The sequence below is a fragment of the Salvelinus sp. IW2-2015 genome, unplaced genomic scaffold, assembly GCF_002910315.2.
Source record: "Salvelinus sp. IW2-2015 unplaced genomic scaffold, ASM291031v2 Un_scaffold1411, whole genome shotgun sequence".
In the NCBI taxonomy this organism is placed as follows: domain Eukaryota; kingdom Metazoa; phylum Chordata; class Actinopteri; order Salmoniformes; family Salmonidae; genus Salvelinus; species Salvelinus sp. IW2-2015.
This window is the reverse complement of record NW_019942890.1, coordinates 121,069-143,075: the sequence shown is the minus strand read 5'-3', so window position 1 is coordinate 143,075 and position 22,007 is coordinate 121,069. Positions and strand designations below refer to the sequence as shown.

The 22,007-nt window shown below is 42.9% G+C and overlaps 1 pseudogene; it reads left to right on the top strand.

The window, feature by feature from the left end:
* The first annotated feature begins 13,693 nt into the window (after positions 1-13,693).
* LOC112070741 (FYVE, RhoGEF and PH domain-containing protein 1-like) overlaps positions 13,694-22,007 on the top strand; it is a 122,686-nt pseudogene continuing 114,372 nt past the window's right edge.

The following is a 22,007-nucleotide window of genomic DNA, read 5'->3' as shown; positions in this document are numbered from 1 at the left end:
GAAAGCTGTTAAAACAATCAATATGTGTGTTTTCTTTTTAAGGTCTTTGTATAATCTGTAATTTGTTGCACCCCCTAGCATATGTTATCATTGTCTATTTGTGTACTTCTTGTATGTATACAGATTATTCTACATTATAATTTTTTTTTAAATCTTTGGCATATGAAAAAAAATTAAAATATGTAAGATTACAGGCATGCTAGCTACGATTTACGGTTCACTAGCTACGATGTACGGTTCAGCCAGGAGTTGATGGACAGTCGGAAGAGCGAATGAAATGTTAGGAGGGACGTCCCAGTTTTAAGTGGTTTCAGATTTCACATCCTACGTCACACAGGCTCAGAACAAATACTACCGTGTCCGTGGGAACCAGGGCTATCGTTCAATGCACGCTTTTTCGATCTACGGTGTCCACAGATCGATGTGTAAGCGACAATGTCGGTCGGAACCGGTACCAGAACCACGCAGGTCCCCACAACTCTGTCTGCCTGTCTGTGGAAGAGAGGAGGAGTGGAGGAAGGAGTATCAAATCAAATCAAAATCAAACTTTATTTGTCACATGCACCGAATACAACAAGTGTAGACTTTACCGTGACTTTACCAAATACACTAAAGTAAAAAATATTTTTTAAATGAACGAGGCTATATAAAAGCGTGTACCGGTTACTGGTAACAGAGAAAATGGGAAGAGTGAGTGAGGGGAGAGGATGAAGGGAGAGAATGAGAAGAGGGAAGGAGGAGGGAGAGGAATGAAGGAGAGAGAGACGAGAAGAGGGAAGGAAGGAAAGGAGAGGATGAAGGAGAGAGAGAGAGACGAGGGAAAGGAGGGGGGAGAAGATTGAAGGAGAGAGAGAGAGAAGGGAAAAGGAGGAGGGAGGAGTGAGTGAGGGAGAGGATGAAGGAGGAGAGAAGAGAGAAGAGGAGAAGGAGGACGGAGATGTGTTAGTGGGGAGAGGATGAAGGAGAGAGAGAGAGAAGAGGGAAAGGAGGAGGGAGGACAGGATGAAGGAGAGAGAGAGAGGAAGAGGGAAAGGAGGAGGGGAGAGGATGAAGGAGAGAGAGAGAGAAGAGGGAAAGGAGGAGGAGAGTGACGTGAGGGGAGAGGATGAAGGGAGAGAGGAGAGAAGAGGGAAAGGAGGAGGGAGAGTGAGTGAGGGGAGGAGGATGAGGAGAGAGATGAGGAAGAGGGAAAAGGAGGAGGGAAGGATGAAGGAGAGAGAGAGAGTAAGAGGGAAGGAGTGAGAGAGCGTGAGTGAGGGGAGAGGAAGAGGAGAGAGAGAGAGAGAAGCAGGGAAAGGAGGAGGGAGAGTAGTGAGGGAGAGGATTGAAGGAGAGAGAGAGAGAGAAGAGGCGAAGGAGGAGGGAGAGGATGAAGGAGAGAGAGAGAGAAGAGGAAATTGGAGGAGGGAGAGTGAGTGAAGGAGAGGATGAAGGAGAGGTAGAGAGAAGAGGGAAAGGAGGAGCGGAGATGTGAGGGAGGGAGATAGAGATAGAGGGAAAGGAGAGGGACGAGTGATGAGGGAGAGATTGAAGGAGAGAGAGAGGAGATAGGGAAGAGGAGGGAGAGTGAGGGAAGGGGAGATAAGAGAAGAGGGAAAGGAGGAGGGGAGAGTGAGTGAGGGGAGGGGAGAGGATAAGGAAGAGAGAGAAGAGACAGAGGAAAGGAGGGGGAGAGTGAGGAAGGTGAGATAGAGAAGAGGGGACAAGGAGGGAGGGAGGTGAGTGAGGGGAGAGGATGAAGGAGTGAGAGAGAGAGAAGAGGAAAGGAGGAGGAGAGTGAGGGAAGGGGAGATGAGAGAATGAGGGACAGGAGGAGGAGAGTTGAGTCGAGGGCGAGAGGATTGAAGGAGAGAGAGAGTAGAGAAGAGGGAAAAAGAGAGTGAGGAGAAGAGATAAAAAGGAAAAGAGGCGAGAGTGAGGGAAGGAGATGACATTTTGAAGTCAATCAACCCAAATGCATTTTATACCTCCATTGGACAGTTGTCAGTGGCGACCGTCATTCAGGCAGAGTGACGAGCCCCCACATTTATAGGGCTTGCCTGTTTTGCATGTTATTTTGCATTAATACATGTCACATATCAGTTGCAAAACAATGTACAATATATATATTATATATATATATATAATCATATATATATATATATATATATATATATATATCATTGAGTTAATAAAGCTCCATACAGTAAGGCAGCTCCAAAGTGCAGGTGTTTCAGCTCAGTGCTTTCTGTGGTGGTGGGAAAGCCAGCGGAAAGCCGTGATTGGCTCAGTGTTCTGTCACTCATGGAGACACTACATCACCGCCAAATCTAAGGGTAGAGCTAGAAAATTCAAGCCCCTTTTGGGGGCTGCCATAGAGTGCTCATCCAAGAAGGCTCAAGGTCATTGGCCACAGATAAAATTACGTCAAATCACATTATATGTACAGTAGCTTTGATTGGACTGATTATGTCAACATCATACTTTCACAATCTTAGCTAGAAGTCATCATCATGAATCAAGTCGACATCCTACTGGCAAATCCTTTTTAATCCTTGTCATATGAAGAGAAATAATGAATGGAAATTATAGATAATATGTATCGGTGCTCATGGACCATTGGACATAAACATTACACAACAAGTTGGAAATCGCAAATTCAACAATGAGTGGTTTGGAAGGAATCAGTGACAGTGGCTAACTGCAAGCATTGCAAAGCAATCACATGCCTGCTATTCAGTGGAGTGGCTGTGTGCTCCCAAATCTGGGATTAAGTGTCTCTTAAAATTATAAACATTCAACATTGGCCATGCTGTCAATGAAGCATGATTTGTGCTGCAGTCAAAACAACTGTTAACTCGGAACTGCGAAGTCTTGAATTCACTAAAGTCAAGTTAACTGGGAAGTCAGGAATAAACTAGCTCCGACTGGGAAAATACGTTTTGAACAGTCATCCAACTCGGAATTGTAAATCCGGCCTCTTTCTCGAGCCACGACCTGAAGATCAATGACGTCATCATGATTCGACCGTGTTTTTTTCAGAGTTCCCAGTTGTTTTGAAAGCACCATAAATTCAGAGAATGCCAGACTTTGATGACAAAATTTGCCCACGAAGTACCACCGCACCACATTCCTGTTCAAGTGTGCACAGCACAACAAGGTGAGCCCAAAAATGTATTGTATGCTGCTGCATAAATGATGTAATATGCCAGGGYGATATGTATACTGTAGCTAAGYAAGTAATACTAAGTGTATGTTGTGTAGTAAGCTGTCAGTAGCCCATGTGKCTCACCKTAATAATTTGGTCTATTTTCACCTCTTAATTTCACCTACTGTTCTGACTTGGTGGTGCACATGTAGCCTATAATCTGTTTTAGAGACCTGTAATCATGTCACATCCTGATCTGTCGTGTGCTTGTCTCCAACCCCACAAGGTCTCTCCCCCTTGTCCCCTGTGTATTTATACCAGTGTTTTCTGTTTGTCTGTTGCCAGTTCGTCTTGTACCTTACAAGCGTGTTTTCCCATTTTCGATTCTTCCAAGTTGCTGTTTTCTAGTCTTCCCGGTTCTGACCATTCGGCCTGCCCTGAGCCTGCATGCCGATGTCACGCCCTGACCTTAGAGAGCCTTTTTTTATGTCTCTTTTTTGGTGTGATTTGGGTGGGCATTCTATGTCCTTTATTTTATTTGGTCCACTTCTTTTGACGGCCGTGACAGCCGATCTGTACCTCTTTGACTCTGCCCTGGATTACTGACCTCTGCCTGCCCTCAATCTGCCCTGGCCTGTCCCCTTGTATAATAAATATTATGGGAACTGTACTATCCACCTCCTGTGTCTGCATCTGGGTCATATCCTGAGTCYTGATAAATCATAGAATATTTTAAGAGTTTTCATTGTCTGCTTATATGCCCCCTTTATTTATCATACAGTTCTGACTTGGTGTACAGGGAGAACAATGTAAGAACGGCCCATGTTTTGAATTCTGTCACTGTACATTTCAAAAGTGCTCAACAAATAGTTACATTTAAAAATATATATATATTTCACCTTTATTTAACCAGGTAGGCTAGTTGAGAACAAGTTCTCATTTACAACTGCGACCTGGCCAAGATAAAGCATAGCAGTTCGACACATACAACAACACAGAGTTACACACAACACAGTTATACAATAAACAAAACATTCATTAAAAATCCTACAATGCGATTTCCTGGATTTTTTTTTCTCATTTTGTCTGTCATAGTTGAAGTGTACCTATGATGAAAATTACAGGCCTCMCTCATCTTTTTAAGTGGGAGAACTTGCACAATTGGTGGCTGACTAAATACTTTTTTTGCCCCACTGTACATTCTATCTACAACATATGTTTCACCCACAGAATAAACTCCCTGGAGCATTCACTGCGTTGCCATGACATTCACGACCAAGAACATGCATCACAGAACCCAGGACTGCATTCCAAATTGGAACCTATGCAGTGCACTTTTGGCCCTGGTCAAAAGTATAGAACTATTTAGGGAACAGTGTTAGATTTTGGGACGCAACACCCATGCATCACAGAACCTTCCTCCTCATCCTGCCAAATACAACTCCTCCAGACTAAAGCATGCAGCTGGAAATGTGAGTGACTCAACCTGCCTTCAAACCCCTAGTGAGAATAAACACGTCTAGGCCTACAGGAAATACCAAGGACAAGGACCGCTGTCTGTTGGTCTATGTGTCCTCTCACATCCTTTCCTCCCCAACACTACTTACAACTATACAGTTGTATTTCTCCTACAATGACAGATGAAATGTACTGATGATGACAGAAAAAGTGTCAACAAGGGACATTGAGTTTCACCTGATTTCTGTTTTTTTTWAAATCTTTATTTAACTAGGCAAGTCAGTTAAGAACAAATTCTTATTTTCAATGATGGTCTAGGAACAGTGGSTTAACTGCCTTGTTCAGGGGGCAGAACGACAGATCTGTACCTTGTCAGCTCGGGGATTCAAACTTGCAACCTTTCGGTTACTAGTCCAGCGCTCTAACCACTAGGCTACCCTGATGAAGTATAGTTGTGATTGAGTATGTGCTGCTTTAAGTAGTAGACCCATGTGTGTGTTTTGGTCAGAGCAGAGGTTGGCTAATGGCTACCATGAAATGTGTATGTAGTCAACTTGTATTATAACCTATCAGTCACACAATTGTAAAACAAAGTAACAGTTGTTAATTCACTGGTTTAAGAGATGGTCTCTATTTGTATTCAGTSTCGTTGACTGTAATTTAAACTGGTGAATAATAACTCTCCTATTCGATTCAATTGTATTCTATTCTCCAGTCATCAGTGTGAAGGAACTCAGATCCCTGTCCCTGTCCATTGGGCCAAGTGAAGTGACTAGAGCTAACTGGATCAGACTGGAGCAGACAGTCAGCCCTCTTCTCAATACTCCCTCTTCATTAGCTCACTGGCATAGCACACCATCCCCAACCCCAAAATATACAGTTTTTTTTTTTTAAATCCGCCTCTGAGGTTAGGCCCCCAAGATAGCATATGAACACTTCATAAGCCATGTAATATTTTTTTTTTTTTGGGGGGGGGGGGGGGGGATTACAGGACATTTTCTTTAAAACTACGACATTTTCATTTCTCAGCCTCATGGTAAAATGTGTTGAATAGCAAGAAATTAGCTCAGAGATTCTTGAAAGTCAGGATAATCCTTGTCCGGCAAGGAAACCTTTTATTTTATAGTATTATTTTATTTTTTAGTACATTATTTTATAATACTTTCAATATTATTCATTTTCATGTCGACTCTATGTCTGGAAATGGCCTTTTAAAAGATCCTAAATTCAAATAGTCCAAAAAAGTGTTAAAAATTCTAAAACTGTCAATAATGGATATTAACTGAAAAAACGATCTTATGTACTTTCTTGCAATAGCCCTCTGTGGCTTTAAATAATATTTCCCTCAAAACTGTGATTTCCTACGAGATGTGCTCTGGAGATTGTCAACTCGGTCAGATTTGTCTAAAATCCTATATTAATCAGGAATTCGCAGGGTCAGCTATAGCATAAGGACCCATTTTCCATGTCTTCATTACATCTAGTGCAACAAGACCACTTCTGGTCTGTAAAGTTCTCTCGTTTTGATAGATTTAGGTTGTGTTCGTAAATTCAATCTGAAGTGCCAGAGTACGCTCAGGGTGCGCTTTGGGTGTTCGTAAATTCAGAGCGTTGTCAGATTGTCCGTTCGTAAATTCAGAGCGTTTCTCTCTCGCAGAGTTCAGAGCGCACACTGGACGCTCTGGCGGAGGAGTCGGGTTGAGCGTTCTGACCTCACGGCAGTCAAACACCCGAGCTAACTGACGTAAACGAGAGAACACCTCACTCTGACCATTTTACTCGCCCTAGCAGAGCTGGTTAGGCTGTTTTCATGTTAGCGTTGGTGACTGTAACTGTGCTGCTGGCAACAATTTAATTACGTTTATTTGTCGACGTTTACTGACACCGGTCATATTTAACGGGTGTTGAACGTTCGTAAATTCATCAGTTATTCTGCACTCTTGCACACTCAGATGCGAGTGCTCTGAAATCGGAATAGATAGCCAGAGTGAATTTACGAACGCACCCTTACTTAATCAATATTGGAATCACCATGGTAGCAATCATAAACCGTTAACTCCAACTGCCTGATAGATTGAAATAGAATATGAACTTTGGTTCAAATATGTTATGTTTAATTAGGTTTTAGAGCCATGAAGCAACTGAGGAAAAACTAAATTGCTAATCTTTATACCACTTAAATGAGGAAGAAAAACATATTTTTTTTCTAAGGTCAACTGTCAGAATACTGAAAGATCTGATAGAATGGTTGTTTTTATTTGGGATTTTCAAATGAATAATTTTCCATATTTTACAAATGTTTGTATTGAACTTTTATTTTTAAAGGCTAAAATATGTCTGTTTTTAGTATCTGTTGRAAACTCCATCAGTGGCTTGTCAACTTTGTCGACCCCATCCACTCCTCCGTACTCCAGACCATCTCTGGAGACCTTCTCCCATTCGTCACTTCCCTCATCAACTCATCCCTGACCACTGACCAACTCGTCCCCTCTGACTTCAAGATGGCCGGAGTCGCTCCACTCCTCAAGAAACCAACACTCGACTCCTCTGATGTCAAAAACTACAGATCAGTATCCCTTCTTTCTTTCCTTTCCAAAATACTTGAGCGTGTGCCGTCTATGACCAACTCTGTCGCTATCTCTCTCAGAACTATCTTCATCTTGACCCTAACCAGTCAGGCATCAAGACGGGTCACTCAACCGAGACTGCTCCTCTCTGTGTCACAGAGGCTCTCCGTACTTCCAACGCAGAGGCTCTCTCTCCTCTGTTCTCATCCTCCTAGATCTATCCGCTGCCTTTGACACCGTGAACCATCAGATTCTCCTCTCCACCCTCTCAGGGCTGGGGTGTCTCAGGTTCTGCACACTATTGGATTGTATCCTACAGTACCTGACAGGCCACTCCTACCAAGTGGCGTGGAGAGGATCTGTGTCTGCACCACGTACTCTCACTACTGGTGTCCCCCAGGGATAGGTTCTTGGACCTCTATACTTCTCTCCATACACCAACATAGTGGACAGTAATATTTGACGTGTGTATATACAGTTTATATGATATTATACAGTTGAAGTCGGAAGTTTACATACACTTAGGTTGGAGTCATTACAACTCGTTTTTTAACCACTCCACCAATTTATTGTTGACAAACTATAGTTTTGGCAAGTCGGTTAGGACATCTACTTTGTGCATGACACAAGTACATTTTCCAACAATTATTAACAGACATTATTTCACTTATAATTCACTGTATCACAATTCCAGTGGGTCAGAAGTTTACATACACTAAGTTGACTGTGCCTTTAAACAGCTTGGAAAATTCCAGAAAATTATGTCATGGCTTTAAAAGCTTCTGATATGCTAATTAATATCATTTGAGTCAATTGGAGGTGTACCTGTGGATGTATTTCAAGGCCTACCTTCAAACTCAGTGCCTCTTTGCTTGACATCATGGGAAAATCAGCCAAACCTCAGAAAAAAATTGTAGACCTCCACAAGTCTGGTTCATCCTTGGGAGCAATTTCCAAACACCTGAAGGTACCACGTTCATCTGTACAAGCAATAGTACGCAAGTATAAACACCATGGAACCACGCAGCCGTCATACCGCTCAGGAAGGAGATGCGTTCTGTCTCCTAGAGATGAACGTACTTTTGGTCGAAAGTGCAAATCAATCGCAGAAAAACAGCAAAGGACCTTGTGAAGATGCTGGAGGAGGAAACAGGTACAAAGGTATCTATATCCACAGTAAAACGAGTCCTATATCGACATAACCTGAAAGACCGCTCAGCAATGAAGAAGCCACTCTCCAAAACCGCCATAAAAAGCCAGACTTACGGTTGCAACTGCACATGAGGACAAAGATCATACTTTTTGGAGAAATATCCTCTGGTCGATGAAACAAAAATAGAACTGTTTAGCCATAATGACCATCGTTATGTTTGGAGGAAAAAGGGGAGGCTTGCAATTCAAAGAAACACCATCCCAACCGTGAAGCAKGGGGGTGGCAGCATCATGTTGTGGGGGTGCTTTGCTGCAGGAGGGACTGGTTTACTTCACAAAATAGATGACATCATGAGACAAGAAATTTATGTGGATATATTGAAGCAACATCTCAAGACATCAGTCAGGAAGTTAAAGCTTGGTCGCAGATGAGTCTTCCAAATGGACAATGACCCCAAGCATACTTCCAAAGTTGTGGCAAAATGGCTTAAGGACAACAAAGTCAAGGTATTGGAGTGACCATCACAACGCCCTGACCTCAATCCCATAGAAAATTTGTGGGCAGAACTGAAAAAGCGTGTGCGAGCAAGGAGGCCTATAAACCTGACCCAGTTACACCAGCTGGGTCAGGAATGGGCCAAAATTCACCCAACTTATTTTGGGAAGCTTGTGGAAGGCTACCCGAAACGTTTGACCCAAGTTAAACAATTTGAAGGCAATGCTACCAAATACTAATTGAGTGTATGTAAACTTCTGACCCACTGGGAATGTGATGAAAGAAATAAAAGCCTAAATAAATCATTCTCTCTGCTACTATGCTGACATTTCACATTCTTAAAATAAAGTGGTGATCCCAACTGACCTAAAAGGGAATTTTTACTTGGATTAAATGTCAGGAATTGTGAAAAACTGAGTATAAATGTATTCGGCTAAGGTGTATGTAAACTTCCYACTTCAACTGTATATACCTCACATGTGACTCATAATGAGACTAAGTAATTTGCCTATTAACATATTAATCTGACTCCATAAAGATAATCAAAATATACAAAATATATAATATATTAGGCAATGAGTTGACATTGACTAGCAAGAACTGGTCTGAGGATGGTCTATATCAAAGGCAGATATTTCATTGACTTTGTACATCGAATGGATTCACGTACAAGGTATAAAGTTAAAAAAGAATTAACAAGCAAGTCACTATTCCCAAGCGTACAGATCTTAAGGTTAACATACAGGACAAAGCATGAACAAAGAGATGCTTACTAGGCCTAGAAGCAAATGAAATGATGATACAACCTTCCTCCGTGGATACAGAATAAGAGAGAGAGAACAAAGGCATTTTATTTTCCATTTAGAACATCGGAAGATGTGTAACCATTCAATCCAAGACCAACCACCATTTGACCAATCAAACAATACCAAGTGTACAGTGTAACCTGACCTCCAGGACCCAATGTCCACAGGGTGTCACAGCATCTAAAGGCTTGTGTGATAAGGGGATGAGACAAATGCAAATAAGACAGAATTACTGAGAAAATAATCAAACCCCTTTTTTGTATAATAAAGTAATTCAGAGTTCTCCCTGTTACAGAGATACCAGTTGCCACAGAGATCATACTTCCATATAGTTTAGAAATGGCGTTATATCCTCAGGGAACAAGTTTCAGATCAATACCAGACTTGGATACTATAACCTTATTCTATCACAATAGTCAGTCCTCTGGATACTGTAACAAAGAGATACATTTTGGCCCCTCAGAGAGGGAAGGGCTGACTAGTCCTTGGGCATTGTCCTTTGTTCCTGGACCATTTGCCATGCAGCTCCAGGGGACAGAGAGCACATCAATTAGGACCGAGCCTACACCAAGTCCTCACATGGTCTCCTATCATTGCAGCTCTGTCATTACCCCTCCCCCCCTTTCTGACACCCTGGTGGTGACACGCATCTCTGCATCAAGACAGAGCTGTTCTTCCTCCCCGGGAAGGCCTGTCCGCTCCAAGACCTCTCCATCACGGTTGACAACTCCACGGTGTCGCCCTCCCAGAGTGCAAAGAACCTTGATGTGACCCTGGACAACACCCTGTCGTTCTCTGCAAACATCAAAGCAGTGACTCGCTCCTGCAGGTTCATGCTCCACAACGTCTATAGAGTACAACCTTTTCCTCACACAGGAAGAGACGCAGGTCCTAATGCAGGAACTTGTCATCCCGTCTGGACTACTGCAACTCTCTGTTGGCTGGGCTCCCTGTTTGTGCCATCAAACCCCTGCAACTTATCCAGAACGCTGCAGCCCGCCTGATGTTCAACCTTCCCAAGTCCTTCTATGTCTCCCCGCTCCTCCGCACATTCCACTGGTTTCCAGTCGAAGCTCGCATCCACTACAAGACCATGATACTTGCCTATGGAGCAGCGAGAGGAACTGCCTCTCCCTACCTTCAGGCTCTGCTCCAACCCTACACATCAACCCGTAGCACTCCGTACCGCCACCTCTGGCCTCTTGGTCCTCCCACCCCTATAACAGGGCAGCTCTCCCCACTCTGCCCAGTCCCAGCTCTTCTCCTATCCTGGCTTCCAATCGTCATAACCCGCTTCCCCCTAAGCTAGGAAAGAAAGAGTTCTTGTTCCTTGCTGAAAATATCTGAAACCTAGCCTCTTCAAAGTAGTTCTTATGAATCCACACGCCTGCCCCCCCCCCCCCACCCACACACAACCTTGCACCTCCTCACCTAGCGTTTAAGATGTAAGTCGTCTGAGTAAGAGTGTTATTTGCTGAAAAACTATATTTTTAAAAATGTTTTTTTTTTTTAAGTCATTATTGCTGAAGAAAGAATAAATGTGTCATTGTTCTGCAACATTTGTGCTTAAAATGTAAGGTATTATTGTTTTCCTGTCTTAAATCTAGAGATTAACATGCCACTTGGTAACGAAATTAGCCCTGGAGAATTGAATTAGTGCTATAAAATAAACACCATTTCTATCTGTAGTATTATTGATAATCCTATGTTAGAATTGAACAATCAAGTTCTTTTTTAACACTTTTTGGACAATTAGATTCCTTTTATGGTTGATCAGACTTGCATCTAAATGCAGTGTAGTTGATTTAAAATATAACTATATATATATATTTTACACTACCGGGTCAAACGTTTTAGAAACAACCTACCCATCAGAACAGAGTTGTGCAAAGCTGTCATCAACGGCATAATGTGACTATTTGAAGTGTGTTTTTCTTGGGTTACTAATGATTTCCATATGTGTTATTTCTTATTTTGATGTCTTCACTAGTTATTCTGACATTGTAGTAATAGTAAAAATAAAAGAAACCCTTGAATGGAGAGTAGGTGTTCTAAAACTTTTGACTGTAGTGATAGCTGATTACACACTTATATACAGTATATACACATATAGTACACAATATACGTACCATAATACACTATATATTACAATATACATATACACTATATATACACATACATACACTATACACTTATATATACGTTATACACATATCACTATATACTACTGATATACAAGATACACTATACTCACTCTAGACATCATTATATATTAACTATATTATACAACTATAGATACACTATATACACTATTATCACTATATATACACTTATAATCACACTATAGACACTATTACTATTATATATATAACACTATATCTACACTATAATAATACCTACTACACATATATACACTATATATATATCCACTATTATACACTATATATACTATATATACTACTATAAGATACACATATATACACTATAACTATACACACTTAATTCTAACTATATATCCAGTATATACACTATACTAATCACTATATTAGTACACTATAGATACACTATATATACACTATACATACACATACCATATATACACTATATATACACTATACATACACTATAAATACACTACATATACACTATACATACATACACTATACATACACTATAGATACACTATAGATACACTATACATCCATACACTATAGATACACTATACATACACAAACCATTTATACACTATACATACACTATATATATATACACTATATATACATATTATATATACACTATACATACACTATATATATACACTATATATACACTATACATATATACACTATATACACTATATATACACTATACATACATACACTATATATACATACACTATATACACACTAAATATACATACATACATACATACATACATACATACACTATATGTACACTATATATACACTATACATACACTTTATATACATTCACTATACATATATACACTATATACACACTATACATACATACACTATTTATACACTATATATACATACACTATATGTACACTATGCATTCATACACAATATATACACTATACATACACTATATATATAAAAAAGTATGTGGACACCCTTCTAATTAGTGGGTTATATTTCAGCCACACCCGTTGCTGACAGGTGTATAAAATTGAGCACACAGCCATGCAATTTCCATAGACGAACATTGGCAGTAGAATGGCCTCACTGAAGAGCTCAGTGACTTTCAACATGTGACCGTCATAGGATGCCACCTTTCCAACAAGTTAGTTCATCAAATTTCTGCCCTGCAAGAGCTGCCTCGATCAACTGTAAGTGCTGTTATTGTGAAGTGGAAATGTCCAACTTTGTCGCAACAGTTTGGGGAAGGTCCTTTCCTGTTTCAACATGACAATGCACAAAGCGAGGTCCATACAGAAATGGTTTGTCGAGATCTGTGTGGAAGATCTTGACTGGCCTACACAGAGCCCTCACCTCAACCCTGTCGAAAACCTTTGGGATGAATTGGAATGGCGACTGCGAGCCAGGCCTAATCGACCAACATCAGTGCCGACCTCATTAAGTCCCGGCAGCAATGTTCCAACATTTAGTGTAAACTTTCCCAGAAGAGGGGAGGCTGTTATAGCAGCAAAGACGGAACCAGCTCCATATTAATGTCAATTATTTTTGAATAAGATGTTCTATCTTTGGTCTATCAAACGCTACTGCATTCGCTTTGTGGATATTTTATTTGCCATCATTTACAGATTTTACAAAACCGTTAATTCTAATCACAAAATGGAAGCCAGTTACAAATGTTGACTTTTAGGGGATGAAAAAAAACAACTGAGATCTTGTCAACGTTTTTGCTTTGCATCAAATTTCAGGCAAAAAAAAAAAGAGAGAAAATGAAAACCAGATGTTGGGAAGGAAGGAAGGAGGGAGAGCGAGATGGTGGAGGAGGGGAGAGAGAGAGATTGCGAAGAAGGGGGGCTGAGAGACAGAATAACGCACACAGAAGCAGAGGAATAGAGGGGAAGAGGAGAGAAGGGGGGGGGGTTAACTTCAACGCATTGAAGGAATTGCAGCTCGACTGCGTTGTAGAAGGTTTCACACAAAGAATGGATAAATAACAAGCTGGGGGATCGTAAATACAAAAACGCACATGAAATTGACGACAAAATGAATGCACCAAAAACAAACGAAAGGTTTGAATCTACATTTTTTTTTTTACTTTGGAAGGAGGAGTTTGAAAAAGTTTGAAGACGGGGTCTGAATGTAGAAAGTTAAGTAGACTAAAGAAGCTGAGATCGCATATTTTGGATGACCGTTTCCAGAGGAAAGTGGAGGACAGAAACAGAAGGAAAGATGTGAGCAGAGACGAGCGTACACTTTTATAAAAGACCTAATGTGTACAATATTTAACCCCTTTTTTGTTTTGCGCATGGCCTTTCAAACACGTTTATTTTCTCAAATAATACTGGGTCGGACGGAGGAAAAGTGTTTAGTCCAGAATGCGCATGGTCTTTTATCGAGATGTTAGCTGTATGTAACGTGCGGTTAGTTTTTTTTTGGGGGGGGGTAGCCTAAAATATTTGGATACAGTCGTAAAGAAGATAGTTTGTAGCCTTCCCATTTCCCCAAGAGTTAGCCAATCTGTGTTGGAACAATGTGGCCAATTTCTGTTTGTTTATTGTAACTTTAGTGCAACAATTGCTATATGTATCCGTGTGGATTGCAACCTCGTCTAGCCTAGGTTGCAGTACATTTGGTTGCATTTCTTTTCATTATATTGTACAGTAAATGTAAAAAAAAAAAAATTGGGGGGGGAATTGGTTGGTAAAATAATTAGTAAATAAAATCAATATCTATTTGATGGCTTTTTCCGTCGTTGATAGAGAGTTTGATCGGGGTTCCAATCGTACASTGCAGCTCACGGAGGAGGACTGCAGTTTGCTGGATAAAAGACTAGAGCCCATTTCAACCAGGAGTCTGATACCGGACAACGACTCGAACCAACGAACCACTCGTGGGAAAGGCCTGCTTTTTGGGGGGGGATTTAACTCCACAAGCCTGGAATATAATCTTATTCACTTTTGTGAGATAACCCGCATCCTGTCCTTTAGGCTATGCCTGTGTAAACCGTGATCAGGCAGGTATGCAGTTGAACCGACCGAAGAGCGCTTTAGTGACGAGCTTCAGCCCGCCGATGGCCCCGGAGACCGCAGCCAGTACCGGTTCCTTCTCCAGACAGTTCAAAACTATGCGCTTCTCCTACCACATCAGCCGCAGCATGGCAAGGCCACAACCGCCGCTGCGCAGGATACGTGAGTAATCTATATGCTTTTGTTGTAGTCTACACAGTGACGATTTTAAGCATGTCAATCTTGGTGGAGGAGCAAACTCCCCAAATTTGTTTTAGGAAAATGCCAGCAAAGCCACTACACAACACTAAACAATGCATTAATTGCACTATAAAGGTGACCACAAACTGTTAGAGCCTACATAAAGTTGTCCCAACATCATGCCTTTCTTTTCAGCACCATGGAGTGAATCCTTACCTCTGCTACACCTGGCTATCAGCGGAGTCTTGTCTGGCAGCMAAACAGTTCATTCAGCCTCATTTACTTCCTTTTTTAAAACAGCTGATATGGCTGACTTGTTTAAACAAATGTGACAATTGAGATGTACAAACTATGGCATAAGGGGACTACGAGCAGATAAGAGGCAATCCGTAATTTGGATGAAGACATTAGTGAGCGAGATAGGCAACATAACTATTTTTTCAGCACTTTTGAAARGTAGAGCGACAGAATACAGAACATGGGCTGTTCTTACAGTATGCTCCCTGTACACCAAGTCAGAACCGTAGGATAAAAAAAGTGGGCATTTAAGCAGACAATGAAAGCTCTTACAATATTCAATGATTACATTTCTCAAAAACAGGTTAATGTGCACCACCAAGTCAGAACAGTAGGCGAAATTAAGAGGTGAAAATAGACCAAATTATTAGYGTGAGMCACATGGGCTACTAACAGCTTAKTACACAACATACACTTAGTATTACTTTCTTAGCTACAGTATACATATCTCCCTGGCATATTACATCATTTATGAAGCAYCATARAAMACATTTTTGAACTCACCTTGTTGTGATGTGCACACTTGAACAGGAGGGTGGCACGGCGGTCCTTCGTGGGCAAATTTTGTCATCAAACAAAGAGAAAGAGGCCGGATTTACAATTCCGAGTTGGATGACCGTTCAAAACGTATTTTCCCAGTCGGAGTTCGTTTATTCCCGACTTCCCAGTTGCAATGCTTGTAGTTAGCCACTGTCACTGATTCCTTCCACACCACTCATTGTTGAATTGGCAATTTCCAACTTGTTGTGTAATGTTAATGTCCAATGGCTGATGATCACCGATACGTCTATTATTTCTCTTCATTATTTCTCTTCATATGACAAGGATTAAAAAGGATTTGTCAGTAGATTGTTGACTTGATTCATGATGATGACGGCTAGCTAAGATTTTGAAAGTAAGCTAAGRCCTGAGGGGGAAAGGGATCAAATTATTAGGGTGAGGCACATGGGCTACTAACAGCTMACTACACAACAAACAKTTAGTATTACTTTRTTAGCTACAGTACACATATCTCCCTGGCATATTACATCCTTTATGCAGCAGCATACAATACGTTTTTGGACTCACCTTGTTGTGCTGTTTTCACAGGAAGGTGGCACAGCAGTCCTTCATGTGGGCAAATTTTGTCATCAAACTTTGTCATCAAAGTCTGGCATTCTCTGGATTTATGGTGCTTTGAAGACAACTGGGAAATCAGAAGAAAAACAAGGCCCAATCATGTGGTCAGTGATCTTGAGGTCAGAGCTCTAGAAAGAGGCACGAGTTCCCGACTTGGAATTCCGAGTTGGATGACCATTCAAAACGTATTTMCCCATTCAGAGCTCTTTTTTTCCCCCGAGTTCCCAGTTGTCGGGGAACTCACTGAAGTCTGAGATTTTCCGGTTCTGAGTTTCCAGTTGTTTTGAACGCGGAATAAGTCATGCTGGATTGACAGCATGGCCAATGTATTCAACCTTTTCTGCCCCATGGTGTTGCGTGTGAATGTTTATCCTTTTAAGCTTGGAAAAAGAGACCCTTAAACCCAGACATGGACCACACACCCTCTCCACTGAATAGCAGGCTAGGGATTGCTTTGCAATGCTTGCAGTTTGCCACTGATTCCTTCCAAACCACTCATTGTTGAATTTGCGATTTCCAACTTGTTGTGTAATGCCTATGTTCAATGGCCAATATGTTTTATGCGCGTGACGAGGGAAACAGGTGTACGTAATGATGGTGGCAGGAGTGCGTAGTGCTGGGCAGCCTGGCGTCCTTGAGCGCCAGGGAGGTGGAGTGGGAGCAGGCGTGACAGCTTGTCTAGCTTGCTAGCTAAGATTTTGAAAGTAGGATGTTGACATGATCAGTCCAATCAAATTTATGTTAGATATGACATGATTTGACGTCATTATTTCTGTGGCCAATGACCTTGAGTGTTCTTGGATGGGCACTTCTAATGTAACTCTATGGCAGAACCCAAGGGGCTTGAATTTTTTAGCTCTACCCTTAGACCTGGCGGTGACGTAGTGTCTCCATGAGTGACAGAACACTAAGCCAATCACGGCGCAACTAGAGAACATTACCAACCCCTACACTCTGTATTTCCCGCTGGCTGCTCCACCACCACAGAAAGCACTGAGCTAGGCTGAAACTCCTACATTTTGGAGCTGCTTTACTCAAGAAAACAAAAAAAGAGACCATGTTTGTATGTGGCTTTATGAACTCAATGATTATTATTATTATGTTTTTTACATTATTTGCAAACTGATATGTGACACGTATTATAATTCCAAAATAATACAGCTAAAACAGGTGGGCTCTGCTCATACCTGCCCTGAATGACGTGTCCCCCTGTGTGGTGGTTGTGGTGTGTGTGTTGTGTGTGTGTGGTTTGTGTGTGTGGTGTGTGTGTGGTGTTTCACCACTGAGCCTACAGATAGTAGGCATGTAGTTATAGGCTGTGCCAAGCACTTTCTTATAAAAATGAGCTTTTTCCTGTGAGTGCCTGCTCACAGGAAAAGCTCATTTTTATAAGAAAGGTCTTGGTACAACCTATTACTATATTGCCTCAGTGTGACACACACACACACACACGCACACGCACACGCACACACCACACACACCACACACAGCACACACACACACACACACTCACACACACACACACACACACACACACACCACACACACACATCTGTGTTATCATATCTTAAAGGCCCAATGCAGCCATTTTTACTGTATCTCAATATCAAATCATTTCTGGCTAACATTTAGGTAGCCAACTATCATAGTTTTCAGTAAAATGGACAGTTAAGATGTACAGTAAATATTTAATCTGGACCTTTAAAATGTACAGTAAACATTTAATCTGGGCCTTTAAAATGTACAGTAAATATTTAATCTGGCCTTAAAAGTACAGTAAACATTTAATTCTTGGCCTTTAAAATGTAGAGTAAATATTTAATCTGGGCCTTTAAAATGTACAGTAAACATTTAATCTGGACCTTTAAAATAACAGAAACATTTATTCTCGCTTTAAAATATCAGTAAACATTTAATCTGGACCTTTAAAAATGTACAGTAAAATTATTCTGGGCCTTAAAATGTACAGTAAACATTTAATCTGGGCCTTTAAAATGTACAGTAAGCATTTAATCTGGGCCTTTAAAATGTACAGTAAACATTTAATCTGGGCCTTAAAGTACAGTATACAGTTTAATCACTCATTTAAGTGGACTGAGTAAACAATTTAGTACTAGGCCATTATATACTGCAGTAGCTAGAGCCTGAGTGTTAGAAGTTAGCGCAGTGAGCCGACAGTCAACCAAAGGTTGCTGGATTGAATCCCGAGCTGACACGGTAAAAAGTTGTTCAAAAATATCTGTCGTGTCTTCTGCCCCGAGATAGGCAGTTAACCCACTGTTTCCCCCCGGGCGCCGTGGATGTCGATTAAGGCAGATCTTCTAGTGGGTTCACGTTACAGCACCTCTCTGATTCAGAGGGGTCGGGTTAAAATGCGGAAGACCCCAGTTGAATACATCAGTTAAACTGACTCAGGTATCCCCCCTCCTTTAAGATGTACATATGATTCTGTATACCTACCTCTGATTTTCTGATAACCTACCTCTGATTTCTGATACCTACCTCTGACTTTCTGATACCTACCTCTGATTTCTGATACTACCTCTGATTTCTGATACCTACCTCTGATTTCTTGGCTCCGATACCTACCTCTGATTTCTGATACCTACCTCTTGATTTCTGATACCTACCTCTGATTTCTGATACATACCTCTTGATTTCTTGGCTCCGATACCTACCTCTGATTTCTTGTCCCAGATTCTCCGACTGTGTAGAATCACAGTCCCAGCAGTTTAAAGGGTCAAATCTCTGAGAGCTGGGGAATAATCATATTCAGAGCTGCTTGAAAAATTATCCCTCTGACATTATCATTGAGTTGAAAACATTATCCTTAGCTGAGGTTCACTTTGACTTTATCATCTAATAGTAAAAGATTTAGACAAGGGATGCAGTTGGTTGGAAGTAAAAGTGGTAAGTAATATTGTGAATACAGCGTTAGGTTGTGCTCTGCAGCATTCACCCATTTTCTGCCCTGGTGTTTCCGTGTCTGACATCACCTGTGTTTCCGTGGTCTGACATCATCACCTGTGTTTCCGTGGTCTGACATCATCACCTGGTGTTTCCGTGTCTGACTCAATCAACCTGGTGTTCCGTGGTTCTACATCATCAACTGGTGTTTCCGTGGTCTGCATCATCACCTGATGTGTGCGTGGTCTGACATCATCACCTGATGTTTCCGTGTCTGACATCATCACCTTGTTTCCGTTGGTCTACATCATCACCTGGTTTTTTCCGTGTCTGACATCATCACCTGGTGTTTCCGTGGTCTGACATCATCACCTGGTTTTCCGTGGGGTCTGACATCATCACCGGTATGGTCCGTGGTCTGACATCATCACCTGATTTCTCCGTGGTCTGACATCAATTCACCTGGTGTTTCCGTGGTCTGACATCATCACCTGGTGTTTCCGTGGTCTGACATCATCACCTGGTGTTTCCGTGGTCTGACATAATCACCTGATGTTTCAGTGGTCTGACATCATCACCTGGTATTTCCGTGGTCTGACATCATCACCCGGTGTTTTCGTGGTCTGTGGTCTGACACAGTCAGTCATGGGTATACAGGGAGTACAGGAGGGGACTGAGGACGCACCTTTGTGGGGTCCCGTGTTGAGAATCAGTGTTGAGAAAGTAATGTTGCCTACCTTCACCACCTGGAGGCGGCCCGTCAGGAAGTTCCAGGACCCAGTTGCACAGGGATGAGTTCAGACCCAGGGCCGTGAGCTTTGTAATGAGATAATAGGACACTATGGTATTGAACGCTGAGCTGTAGTCGATGAACAGCATTCTCACATATGCATTCCCTTTGTCCAGGTGGGTGAGGGCAGGTGTAACAGTTTAACTTTATGGCGTCCCCTCGCCCCGACCCGGGCGCGAACCAGGGACCCTCTGCACACAACAACAGTCACCCACGAAGCATCGTTACCCGTCGCCCCACAAAGGCCGCGGCTTTTGTGGGGCGACGGGGAAGGGGAACCATTACTTCAAGGTCACCGATTGAAACGCTATTAGCGCGCACCACCGCTAACTAGCTAGCCATTTCACATCCGTTACACAGGCTGCAGTGCYATGGTGATTGCGTTGCCCGTGGATCGGTCAGGGCGGTAGGGGAATTGGAGTTCGGTCGGGTGTGTCGGGGAGGGAGGAGGTGATACGGTCTTGGACTAGCATCTCAAAGTACTTCATGATGACGTGAGGGCTATGGGTCGGTAGTCATTCAGTTCAGTTACTTGGTAGGGGGATGATAGTGGACATCTTGAAGCAGGTGGGAATAGTGGCCTGAGCTAGGGAAATATTTAAAATGTCAGAGAACACAACAGCCAGCTGGTCTGCATATGCTCTTAGGGCACGGCTAGGGATTCCATCTGGGCCGCCTGCAATCCCTGCTATCCCCCATCCCCTGCCCCTCTATCCCCTCCCTATCCCTGCTCATCCCGCTCTCCTATTCCCCTCCATCCCCTGCTATCCCCTGCTATCCCCTGCCATTCCCCTCCTGCCATCCCCTGCTCCCCTCTCTCCTATCCATCCCCTGCCTATCCCCTGCCTCTCCCCTGCTATCCCCTGCTATACCCCTGCTATCCCCTCCTATCCCCTGCTATCCCCTGCCATCCCCTGCTATCCCGCCTGCTATATCCCCTGCTATCCTCTGCTATCCCCTGCTATCCCCTGCTATCCCCTGCTCTGCTGATAACGCAATGCTGGGAAGAACCGACAGAGTCACATCCTCTTTCACAACACATCAGAGTAGAACTTCCTGTTGGGGGATTATTGGATATGTGGGTCCCGCTTTTAAAGGAACAATAACTTCTTAAGGCTTAATGACCAGACATATCCTCTACACAGTGGGTCTTATCCAGCACATCAGAGGGAAACATCTTCCAGGAGTTATTGTCTGGAGTAAGAATCTGATGTTTCAAACATCCGATGTCTAGTTTGTGTCCACACTGGCCTCCCCACTGGCCTCCACACTGCCTCCCCACTGGCCTCCACACTGGCCTCCCACTGACCTCCACACTGGCCTCCCCACTGTCCTCCCACACTGGCTTCCCACTGCTCCACACTGGCTTCCCCACTGGCCTACAACTGGCTTCCCCCACTGGCCTCCCATTGACCTCCCCACTGACCTCCATACTGGCCTCCCCACTGGCCTCCCCACTGGCTTCCCCACTGGCCTCCACACTGGCTTCCCCACTGGCCTCCACACTGGCCTCACACTGGCCTCCCACTGCCCCACACCTGGCTCCCCACTGGCCCCCACTGCCTCCCCTTGACCTCCCCACTGACTCCACACTGGCCTCCCCCACTGGCCTCCACACTGGCTTCCACACTGGCCTCCACACTGGCTTCCCCACTGGCCTCCACACTGGCTTCTCCACTGGCCTCCCACTGGCCTTCCACTGGCCTCCCCACTGGCCTCCCACTGGCCTCCCCACTGGCCTCCCCACTGGCTTCCCCACTGGCCTCCCCACTGGCTTCCCCACTGGCTTCCCCACTAACCTCCCCACTAACCTCCCCACTGGCCTCCACACTGGCCTCCCCATTGACCTCCCCACTGATCTCCATACTGGCCTCCCCACTGGCTCCCCACTGGCTTCCTCACTGGCCTCCCCACTGGCTTCCT